The sequence below is a fragment of the Tenrec ecaudatus genome, chromosome 9 (genome assembly GCF_050624435.1).
Source record: "Tenrec ecaudatus isolate mTenEca1 chromosome 9, mTenEca1.hap1, whole genome shotgun sequence".
Taxonomy (NCBI): Eukaryota; Metazoa; Chordata; class Mammalia; order Afrosoricida; family Tenrecidae; genus Tenrec; species Tenrec ecaudatus.
Window position 1 is genome coordinate 11,142,003 of NC_134538.1, and position 12,166 is coordinate 11,154,168.

Consider the following 12,166-nt stretch of genomic DNA (forward strand, 5'->3'; position numbering starts at 1 on the left):
TCTGGCAGTTCATAGTACTTTTAATATTGCTAACCAATACCATAATTAAGTGCATCAAGTCTCCTGCTTTCCTTATTCATTGTACAAATTTCATGCATATCCGAGACAATTGAAAATAACATGGTTTGTGGCAGGTGTACCTTAGTCTTCAAAGTGATATCCTCACTTTTCAACACTTTAAAGGGGTTAAGTGCAGCAGATTTGTCCAATCCAATGTGTGTAATTGTTCTTGATTGCTGCTTCCATGAGCATGGATTATGGATGCACACAAAACGAAAGTCTAACACGTCAGTCTAATGTCTGTTTATCATAAAGTTGTCTGTTGGTTTCCGTTGCACTGAGTTTCAATCCACACAGGAGCTGAGACCCCCAAACCCATCTGTAGACAGTAGAACATCCCCTACAGAAGGGTCAAAAGGAAGGAATGAGTCATTCAAGTCGCAGGATAGCACCGATGAGAAGCACAATATTCCTCTGATTTTTTTTAGGCTTCCTCACCCACCACTATCATGACCCCAGTCCTGCCTTTTAATTTTGTCATGCACACTGGTACAGATAAGAACTCACACAGAAACCAGATCAGATAAAGCCCCCAGGAACAGAAATGGGAGTAGTGATACCCGCAGGGTAAGGTGAAGGTGAGCAGAGGAAGGGGGAACTTATTGCAATGATAGACACATGACAGCCCCGCCCACCACCACCACAAAAGGGGATGCACAACAGAAATGTGTGTGAAGGGAGATAGTGGTCGATGTAAAATATGAAAATAATAATAATTTATAATTTACCAAGGAGTCATGGGAGCAGGGAGGGAGGGAAAAAAGAGGGGCTGATACCAAGGGCTCAAATAGGAAGCAAATGTTTAGAAAATAATGATGGCAACATATGTACAAATATGCTTGATATAATTGATGTGTGGATTGTTGTAACAGCCCACAGTAAAATGATCACTATTAAGAAATAGATACTCAGGTTTTGAGTAATCATATAAAGACACGGTTTCCTCTTCTACATTTAGAGGGGAATTGCACAGATACAATAGAACCCCGGTACTCGACATAATCAGATTTCTACTTGAAATGTCGAGAAAATTTTGCATTGGAGCTTCAACAAAGCATCGTAATCTGACGCAATGGCACGTGACTTTTGTAAACAAAAGAAGGTCCTGTTTTGGCCACTGGGCGTTAGTTGGTCCTTTGCAGCTGGTGTTGTTTAAACCTTTCGCTGCTGTGCTCCCAATGTCTTGCTATAATTTTCTTAGTTTCTGTGGCTTTTTATACTGGTTTCAGAAAAAAAAACACATGGGTCCTAAGGCAATGTTTTGAACAGGACCATCATGATAACGAACTGGTTAACCGTGTTATGGATATTGTTGGTGATAATTTAGTACCCCCGTTTAGAAAACAGTTAATGAAATGCAACAGCAGACCACATTAGACAGATCTTTTTTTTTTCTCCAGAGAAAGCCAGTCAGGTCCTAATGAATTAAAAAAACAACAACAAAAAACGGCAAAGAAGGGGGAAAAATCTCCTGAAAAGCAGCTCCCAGTTGATTTTATGGAAAGGGATTCCTCTCTAATATACCTCCTTTCCACATCGGTGTCCGCAGCTCCAGGTCCTCGTCAAGCTCAGGGCATGGGCCATACTGTAGATGTTATATAAATCTTTTTAATGTGTTTCTTATTTAAATTATAGTATTTAATTCTGAATTTATTTACTTTGAAATTCTATGAACTGTTTGTATAAAAAGGCGAGATCAGGGTAAAAATTGGCTGTCAAGCACGGATTATTCCATTTTCAGCTATTTCCTATGGAAAAATTGATTTGGATCTTGACTGCATTGCTCCAGTGCTCTTTCTAGAATTGATTAGCATCTAGGTGTGGAGTTCTACTGCAGAGATATTCTTGCATAGATTAGGATAAAGACAACCTAATCCCAGAAGAAACCAATACTTTCTATAAGGTCCCATTCAGTAAACAAGATAGACAGATTCCAATCTATAACTTTTTATTCCTAGATAACTTGATATGTAGATTAATGGAGGCAATTAAATAAAAAATTATAAAAAATAAATGGACATAATTTAATTTTTATTTGATGATCAAAAAGATACAACAATGTTATCAGTGATCAGCTGTAGGTTCATTAAGTTAGAGGTGTTGAATTAAAACTATTTCTAAATAAATTTCAGTTTAAGAAAGATCTCTATTCACTGAATGAGCTGATTAGTAAGAATACTATTTATCCCAAGTGACTTCACTGTAAATAATAATATCTATCCTTTTTTTATAACCAACTTAGAGTAGGTTCAACATTCAATTAATAAACTTGTTTGATACCTTTCTAAAAATTTGATTTTATAATCTGTTTTTCGAAGGTGTAAATATCCTTAAAATCAAGGACTAGTGCATAATAGATTCTTATTAAGTACTTTTAAAATAAGGGAATGAATGATCGAACAAATAAAATTATCAAAATTTGTTGATGTGTTAAAGGTAGGCCCTTGAGTATTTTACCTCTTCTCTTCTCTTTTAACCTTAAATTTTCTAGGAGAGGAACTATTGTTTTAGAAGTCCTCAGGTAATCAATTTTATGAAAGATGATATGATTCTATAAGTATTAGGTTCAATAATATTCATACTTATTATTTCTATTAAAATGATTCTATGATTCAAACTCACACAGCAGGCAGATTCCATCTACATCAAATGGAGAAGGTCCCCTATGAATTCACTGAAACTCATTTCTACTGCCATCAAGTCAACTCTGATTCATAGTAACCATATCGGATAGCGTAGTCCTACTCTTTTGGGTTTCTGAGGCTATAACATTTTAAGGGATCATCTGGTACCTTTGAACACCCCAACCATACATCTCTATGCCACCAAGACCCCTTCATTAATACATAGACAATTCCACAAACTTAGATTATTCAGATCATTTCAGGGAAACTGCCAAAGTCTGTTATTGGTTTTGATTCTCTTTAGGAGCTTGTTTTTACACTGCTTTGTAAATCTCGCCAGATTCTCTGAGCTTCTGGTTAATTGGAATTAAGAGAAAATTTTCTTCTCCAGCCACCTGTCAAGATATCTAGGGCTATTCTGCATAAGTGAATGTTTCTGTTTTCTTCTACTTTCTTTTCACACACACAAAAATTATGAAATTAGTTAGCAAGCTGTTGACCATAGGCATTTCATGCTGCATTCTCTTTTTTCTGGGGAATATTCCATTACTTAAGGTTTACATTAACATGTTTCAAATCCTCTTATTTAAGGAGCACTTTTTTTTCCCTGTAATGAGTCAAAACGGATATTTTATTTTTTCCCCATGTTTGTCTAAATTGATAATTGTTTAGAAGAGAGTAGTGGAGTGCCTGAATCCAAAATACATATAAATGTGTGATGTGCCTAAAAACAAAATTAAGGTGATGCAAATAAATTGTAATAGTTTGTAGTAGTCAAGACTATGTAGCAGATTATTTTTCAAGTTATAATTCCTAGGGAGAATTTAAAGGAAAAATATTAGCAAAGGGTTGGTCTTGTCTTCCTCTCTTATCACTCTTCTGAACCCATTGCCTTTCCCTATTACATTTTAAGAGGGTTTTCAAAAGAGATTAATAATTAGGAAACCAGGTTGGACAAGACAAGGTGAACTTTAAAATAAGGATAACAATAGCTTCTACCTTGCATAGGGTCATATGATCTTAAGTATTTTTGTGTTTATCAAAATGTCTAGAGTCTAGCATTTAGCAACCATTATGTAGATAAAAATCAAGGAGTATTACCAACTTACCTTGATAGACTGAATCAAGGTAATTTGGTAACTAAATTTAATATGTAAACTAATTGCGGTAAACTGCTTTTTAAAATGCTAAATAATTATGCATATTATAACAAACTCTTTGTAGTTGAAGATATCTTCAAACAATGGAAACCAAACAAAAGGCCGAAAGCCCATCTGTAGGCCACTGGACATCCCCTTACAGAAGGATTCGGGGAGGAGACAAGTCAGTCAGTGTGCGATGTAGCAACGATGAAACATACAACTTTCCTGTAGTTCCCAAATGCTTCCTCCCCACCCACTATCATGACCCCAATACTACTTTACAAATCTGGCTAGATCAGAGGACGGACACTGGTACAGCTAGGAAGAGGAAACAGGGAATCCAGGGTGGATGACCTCTGCAGGACTAGTGGTGAGGGTGGCGTTACTGGGAGGGGAAAGGAGGGTAGGCTGGAAAGGGTGAAACTATTACAAGGATCTACAAACAACCTCCTCCCTGGAGGATGGACAACAGATAAGTGGATGAAGAGAGATGTCGGACAGTGCAAGATATGACAAAATAATAATTTATAAATTATCAAGGGTTCATGAGGAAGGGGGGAGCAGGGAGGGAGGGGAAAAATGAGGATCTGATGCCAGGTGCTTAGGTGGAGAGCAAATGTTTTGAGAATGATGAGGGCAATGAATGTATAAATGTGCTTGACACATGGATGGATGTATGGATTATGATAGAGTTTTATGAGCTCCTAATAAAATGATAAAAAAGAAACCAGACAAAAGGGATTATATTATATCATCAAGCAATAATGCCAAGAAGATTCCAGAGTCAATTTTTGGGAGTCAGAGCTTTTAAAGACTTGAGACCACATCTAGAAGCTTGGCGTCCTTTCCTTTTGTAAGAATACAAATTTTAGGAATCCCCCATTAGCAGAATGACCATAAATACTTTTTCCTGATGTTTCATTGTGTCTCAAATTTCAACTTTTGAAGATATAATCATTTGTGATGGTTAATATGTATTCTGATCTATAGTAATTCTCCAAAGGGTGGTGTATTCTGGCAAGATTCCCCTGTGCTGTAAGTGGCACGGTCTCATGGAAGACAGAAAGTGTTGTCTCCCATAGAGACCCACTCCAGCAAAGCTTAGCGTCTGTCCACAGAAGAAAGTTCGTGGGTAAAGAATCACCAGGCCTTATTGTTTGTTTTTTTTATTTTTTAGAGAGTGGTGATCTTGTCAATTCTCAACTGTTCTCTTTGAATAGTTTTGTATAGTTTTCAGTGGATGATATACAGAAAACAGATTAACAGACTTTCTTCCCAGGAACTTCTGGATGGACGCAAGCTGCCAACCTTTTTGTTAGCAGCTAGTGGATGAATCGTTTTCACCATCCAAGGCTCTGCATTAATTGTAGGTATCTCTGAACTTTAGAGGATCAAGTCCTGGGCAAATAAGGTCTTCGGGCCTTTAAGGAGTCACGTCCCAAGACTGGGATTTACCAGCAAATCCTGACCAACAGGGACAAATACTCTAAAAAATTAGTCCTGCCAGGATGCCCAAATTGTTGTTTGACATTGTATAAATCAAAGAACACAAAATTCTTCAGTAATGGTTTATAGAAATAGAACCACCAGCTTCATAAGTATATGACCTCAAATGGAGGACACTTTGACATACAATGGCTTTACTTTCTGATATTTTTGTTTTAAAATGATTGCTAAGGTTTTATAACAATACTTTTGGACATACTCATATACATACCATCTTTTGATTAAGTACTTTTTCCCCTTCCAGATTTTAGATTCTTATCATGAATACACGTTTCATAAGCTGTCTTTCTTTATTATATAATAATATAGAAAGAAAACCTGGTTAGAGCAGAGGATGCACAGCGGTACAGATGGGAACTGGAAAAACAGGGAATGTAGGAGAGAAGAACCCCTCAGGACCAATGGTGAGAGTGGTGATACCGGGAGGGAAGGGGGTGTAGAAAGGGAGAACTGATCTCGTGGGTCTACATATAACCTCCTCTCTGGGGGATGGGCAACAGGAAAGTGGGTGAAGGGAGATGCCTGGTAGTGAATGATAAGATAAAATAATAATTGATAAATTACTAATGGTTCATGAGGGAAGGGGAATCAGGGATGGAAGGGGAGAGAAAAAAGGAAAACGAGCTGATTCCAGGAATCCAAGCATAAGGCAAATGATGAGGGCAACGAATGTATAAGGGTGCTTTACTCAATTGAAGTATGTATGGATTGTGCTAAAAGTTGTATGAGCCCCAATAAAGTGATTTAAAAACAATTTATTAAAAATTAAATTAAAAACAAACAAACAAAATAATGTACATATAGTCTCCTCCCTGGGGACAGCAGAGAAGAGGGCAGGGGGAGACATTGGACAGTGTAGCATATGACAAAATAATAATTTATTAATTATGAAGGTTTCATGTGGTAGAGGGGCGAGGAGAGGGAGGGGGGAGATGAGCAGCTGATATTAAGGCCTCAAGTAGAAGGCAAATGTTTTGAGAATGATGAGGGTATCAAATGTACATATGTGCTTGACACAATGGATGCATGTAGGGATTGTGATTAGAATTGTACGAGCCCCCAATAAAATGATTTTTTAAAAAGAAAATATATTTACCAATGAAATTTTTTTCATGTGTACAATTTAATGCAGCTAGTTATGTCAATCATGGTCACCAATTTCTAGTGTCAAATTTTGTATTCTCATTAAAAAATAACTCATTCATACTTCTTCCTTGTGGAACAACTATTCAACACTTCTGAACAGCAGTGTTCCATTGTCTTTCATGTTTTGACATTTTAAATATGTACAGGGTTTTCATTCTGTGGGATGACCCAAGGTCTGGATGATGCTTTCAGTGATTTGGTGCTGGTCCCACTTTCCTATCAGGAATACCATTTAATGAAGTCAGATGCTTTTCAGAGCATCATATCCGAAGGCACAAAAAGGAAACTCACCATGAATCTTGTTACTGCTCATTCATATTTGTGCGTGTGATATTTTTCCATTTTAAAATCGCCCCATTATTTTCTCATCCCCTTGTAATTATGGAGAAAAAATTTGAGAATGTGCCAATATACCTTCCCTCATCATTCTCTCATCTGTTTTATCACCCATTGGTATCACTCATCTGAATCAACTATCTCTATTATGGCTACCAAGCCGTCTCCCCAATCGCCAAAATTCATGTGGACAGGAACAAAGGGGTGGAAACAGGAGCGGCACCACTCACTATTATTCCTAGTGACTCACTTGCCTCATTTTTGTTTCCTGTCCCAGCAACCCCTATACTCCTCAAGCCTGGGGCCCTCGTTCCAAAGGGAGAAATGTCCCCACCTGGAAACAGCATTGATTCCATTGAGCTGGTAGTTAAAAATGCTATCCGCTGTCTAGTTGGTGCTCCTCATACCACCAGATCAACAGATAGAGAAGGATATTACTACTCTGAGTGGTTTGATTGATCCAGATTACAAAGGGAAATTGGATTGGTGTTACATAACAGAGGTAAAGAAGACTGTATCTGGAATCCAGGAGTTTCCTTACGTGGTCTCTTAGTACTACCATGTCTTGTGACTAAAGTCAATGGTAAAGCACAGCATCCAAATTCTGACATGACTAATAATAGCTCTGATTCTTCAGGAATGAATACTTGGCTCACCCCACCAGGCAAAGAACCAAGACCAGATGGGTTACTTGCTGCTGGTAAAGGAAATCAGAATGGGGAGTGGAAGAAGATGGTGATAAACACTAGCTATGACCATGTGGCCAGCTGCAGAAATGAGGATAGCTTTAATTGTTATGAGTAATTTCTATTTATTGCATGGACCAACCAACTTCACTTGTGAAATATAAGAATGTGGTAGTTATACAATCTGGTGTCAATTTGAGACTATTGAGAGTGAAGAAATGGAGTTTAGCCTGTCAATCAGGTCGCAGTGATGACCTCATTTGGAGGTGCTATGGAGATAAAATATCTTGCTGGAGGGGGGACACACACACACTCTGCTTTTGTATTCCTGCTGACAAGACACATGGAGCTACGTTAGAGCCCTGGAGCTGGAGGAGCCATGCGAAGACCCTGCCTGCACTGAGATGCTTCCACTGCCACTGGATCCACAGGAATTTCCACCCACTGGCCTGTGATCTTGCATTTGATGTCATTGCATGTTTTTTATGAGTTTGAAGAGGAATTTATAGAATGGTATCAGACATGTGTGCTAATAAAAGATTAATGGACTTGACCTGGATTGGGCTGGGATGTTTTCTCAAAATACTCTTACTCTTTTATATAAAGCTCTTTCTTATACACATATAAGTGTCTATGAATTTGTTTCTCTAGTCAACCCAGGCTAACACAAGATGAAAATGAAGTTAGAACTTTTTTTGGTTGTATGCATGTTAGTTGTATTCTGTTAGGTGTAAGTACAGTTTTATTATTGCCTTTGGTGATTAGATATGGTCAAAGAGTTATTGCAGATGTCAAGTTGACAGGGGGTGGTCTGTGATGGTTAGGGTTTATGTCAACTAGACACTCCTGGGTAAGAGTAGGGGCAGACCTCAATTGCATTGCAGCCCGATGACATTTCCTTGGCACCATAAGCATCTTTTGTATAAGAGAGAAAGACGTAGGAGCGTCAAGTCCCCTTTGGCCCTTCACCTTCTGCCAGAATGGATTTCAGGTCTGGTTCCTCAATCTCCTGTTGCATTGCCCATTAAGCCCAGGGGCCATCAGTAGATTACAGATGGTAGATTCATTGGGTCAATTTTGGAATGTGGGGCAAACTTCTGCTTCACACTAGCCTGTGTACTCTGTTGTCCCTGCTTCACCATCTTTATGTGGCTCCTTGATCACCAGTTGCATCACCTGTCAGTCCCAGGATCTGTCAGCAGATCACATTGACTGGAATTGGACTGGATTTACATATTACTATAACTGTGTAAGCCATTTTTATATAAATCTCTTCCTATATAGAGCGCTGTCTAGCATCACTAGATTTAGTTCTCTTGAGAAAGCAACCTAACAGAATCTTTCTCTGGTTGAAATGGACCCATTAAAAAATACCCAATGCATACAAATATGTTTAATTTTCTGAGCTTTCTGTTATTTTCTAGTGATCTATCTGCTAATCCTCATATCCACAACACTATTTTAATTACTATAGCTTTATAGTAAATTTTGATATCTGTCAGAGTTAAGTCTTCTCACATTATTCTTATCCACAATTCCCTTGATTATTGTCATGAATTTATTCTTCCACTTAAAAGTTATTATCAACTTGTCAATGTGTGAAAAATGCATTAAGATTTTGATGTGAGTGGCATCATGTTTATGAGATTATTTGACAAAAATTGACATCATTATAATTTTTGGTTATCCCACACAGGAAGGCAGAGTCTTATAAGTTATTCAGGTCATATTTTGTGCCATTCAGGAAAAAAACTTTTTATGAGCTTTATGTGTTGTTTGTACATTTTATTTCTAGATATTTCATAGTCTGTGTTGCTATCCTAAATATGAACTTTTTACATTATATTTTATAACTGGTTGTCAGTATTAGAAATGGAAGTTATCTTTTAATATAGCTGGCTACCTTTGTATATTCTTTGGTTAGTAGTGGTTTTAATATGTTTAAATTATTAATCATGAAAATTTTAGGTATCTGAATATAATGCACTTGCATATTGATCACTTAATTTCACCTGATATTTTCATACCCCATTTTTCAATGTTGAAAAACTTCAGAATAATGTTGCGATGTAAAGAAAGCTGTAATTAAAAATTAAATCTCAGAAATATGTTTTGATACTCTAGCAATACAATATACTAAAAGTATTCTATATTTCAATAAAATTAATGAATGTTGTCCTGTATAACAAACTCACCTTCAAATAGTAGGTGTGCCTTCCTTGTAATGATGGTGGGAGCATTTAGAATGGGATGCTCCAAAAATTGAGGAGAGAATTGAGATGTTTAAGATACTTTCAGTCTGTTAGTGCCTGATAGGGTTGTGATAGGTCATATAGTTCTATTTGCCCTAGCATGACCCTCTTCTATAGACAAACAACTTTTATAAGTGCTCAGTTGTTAACTGATAAGTTGGTGGTTCTAACCCATCCAGTACTGCCCAAGAGAGTAGTACTGCCCAAGCTTCTATAAAGCTTGCAGTCAAGAAAACCGATGGAGCAACTGTACTTTGCCATACAGGTTTCTATAACGTGAAATTGACCAGACAGCACCAAACAAACATACATTAAGATTTTGTTACAACAGATCGGCTATCAGCTGTCCACATTGAACCCTCTCATTTATTTCAATATCAAACTCACTATTGCTCCCCTCTCTCTGGTTCTAAGAGCAACATTCTATAAACAAGAAATATTTGGAAAGCATTACAGTTCACTACCCAAACATACACATGTGCATATGTGCACAGTTGCCAAGTGCAGTTGTGATAGTTCATGGTTTTGAGCCAACATGGTACCTGTAAGAAAATATGGGTGGAATTTAACCTGTCAATCAGGTCACAGCCTGATGACATCCCTTTTTCTCTCTTCTCTTTTTCCTTCTCCTCCTCCTCCTCCTCCTCCTCCTCCTCCTCCTCCTCCTCCTCCTCCTTCTTCTTCTTCTCTCTCTCTCTCTCTCTCTCTCTCTCTCTCTCTCTCTCTCTCTCTCTCTCTCTCTCTCTCTCTCTCTCTCTCTTCACCTTCTTGCTTGCTGACCTTGCCAGCTGCTGGATCCCTGCAGTGTTTTCCACTAACTTTGGATCTATACTTTGCACCCAACAGCCTGTGTTCCTACATTCTGCATCATTGCATATGACTACATGAGTCCTAAAAGTTGCTTATGGACTGCTCTTGGACTTATGGACTTGAGTTGTATTGGATTGGTATGTTTTCTTGATATATATTTACTTCTTGATCCAAAGTGCTCCGTTATACATCTGTGATTGTCACTGGATTTGCTTCCCTAGTCAACCAGCCTAACACAATTATTTTGAGAGCCAAAGTCTTACTCTTACATTCCTCCACATAACCTCCACTGTCAGATCCATGAGTTTATCCTAAGGAGTAATATCCTACAGTAGAGCAGTAATAGACTTTTTACCTTCCAAATTAGAGGTCCAAATTTTACTTCTGGCCAATGTACCTCATATGATTCCACCACTTTTTGCTGAAAATGGTCACATTGTTATGATGTTTACCAGTTTTAGAAGAGTTTGCATACAGATAGAAGTTAAAAAAGAAAGGTCTCATGATATATTTTTGAAATGTTAGCCAATTAACAGCCTATAGATTACCATAGTCTGATGTCATTATACAGAGAATGACTCAATGGCAGCTATAAGCAGTAACAACAAAGACCAATGGTTCAGGTAGACCATAGCACCTAATTCTCCACCGCACCTCTTCAGTTGTCATCAGTGGGTGATATGTTTATTGGAATGTTTCTGCTAATATTAACTTCTTTTTGTCTATTCAGTATTCACACCTTACTTCTCCACCACTTTGGCTATGTGAACCATTCCTGACAGTTTCACACCGACTGTGGACATTATGGGATATTGACTGGCTCTTCCTATAAATTAGGCCATTTAGACATTACCTCTCTCTCCTTCTTTGAGTGTCTATTTCATAGTATCTACCATACTTTGCTTCCCAGTTGCTCTGAGATATTGAACATTCATCCTGTGTACACATTTATTAACTAGCAATAAAATATTAAGTATGATTATCCAAATTTACAACTATGGAACAATACATATGTATGGGGAACTTCAAACAATTTATAGAAAGATAGAATGGAAAGTGATGGAGTTCTTTCATGAAATAATTCTGATAAAGTTTAAAGGTGACCCCCAAAGAAGACACTCAACAAGATGGATTCATAATAGTAACTGCAACAAGGAGCTAAACATAAAAATAATTACAAAAATGATGAGGGCCAGGCAATGTTTTCTTCCATGGTACACAGAGTATCTGTGAGTCAGAACCAATTTGACAGCACCTAACAATAACTTTATATACAGCCAGCTTATATTACATGAAGTCCCTGACGTAGAGTCAGTTTCTACTTCAATGACTCTATTCTAACTTGATTCTGATGTAAATTGAGTTTCTCAACTTTGGGTACTTTTATTTATATCATGTTTTATTATAACTACTTTATGAATATGATATTTATTTGTCTTTGGCTAGGACATCTTACATATAAAATGACATATATTTAATGCTTATGCATATATAAAGAGTTGGGCAGCCTTGGTGTTTGTCAATTGCAGTAATGGCTCTGTTTGTTGGTGGTTCTAAATTAACTGGATTCTCCTTGGGAATGACAGTGGTATTTCTAGTCAGAA